The 700-nt window shown below is 37.7% G+C and overlaps 1 pseudogene; it reads right to left on the bottom strand.

Moving 5' to 3' along the window:
* LOC104999624 overlaps positions 1-700 on the bottom strand; it is a 96,325-nt pseudogene that overhangs the window by 29,536 nt on the left and 66,089 nt on the right.

Here is a 700-nt window from a genome sequence, read left to right as displayed (position 1 = left end):
CAACCACAGATACCAACTATCAGATATGGGAATGAACACACCTTCACCCGATTCCAGCCCCCAGCCCTCGAGCTGCCCCACCTGAAGCTGAGGGGACGAGAAGCCAGCTGTCCTGGCCACCTTTTCCTAAGTGTAGATTTTGAACGAAACCAATGTTGCTTATTGAAGCCACTAAACTTAAAGCTGATTAGGAAAAAACAGAAAAATAGATTTTTGAAAAAGAGAAAATAAACATAACTTAAATGCAGGTAGAAACTGGTCTCCTATAAACTGGAATATGATAAAAGGTGAGATTTTTAATCACAATGTTGATGAGAAGAAGCATATAACTAGAAGGAAGACTTAAGAACTATTCAGGAAGAAGATTTTTCAGGGTTCCTTTCAATTACAATTTCTTACAAATAGGCAGGTGTGACTCCTTAGAATTTCTGCTCAAGTTTGAAAGCAATGAAGACTAGTAAGCAATGAGACATATGATTTGAACTATAAGAAATAACTAGAAATAGTTTAATTACCAAAATCAGACTTTTGATCTCATCTCAATTTACTAAAATTCTAAAAGAGATGGGTAGCTTTGAGTAGTCACTAATCTAGAACTCAATCTGCATTGTCCTCTCCTCAGAGAGAGGAGAACACCACGAGATGCCACTTCATACTTGCTAGGATGGCTATACTCACAGAGACAGGTAATGACTAGTGT

The sequence above is a fragment of the Bison bison genome, unplaced genomic scaffold (assembly GCF_000754665.1).
Source record: "Bison bison bison isolate TAMUID 2011002044 unplaced genomic scaffold, Bison_UMD1.0 scf7180017864356, whole genome shotgun sequence".
NCBI lineage: Eukaryota > Metazoa > Chordata > Mammalia > Artiodactyla > Bovidae > Bison > Bison bison.
This window is presented reverse-complemented; position numbering and strand designations above follow the sequence as displayed.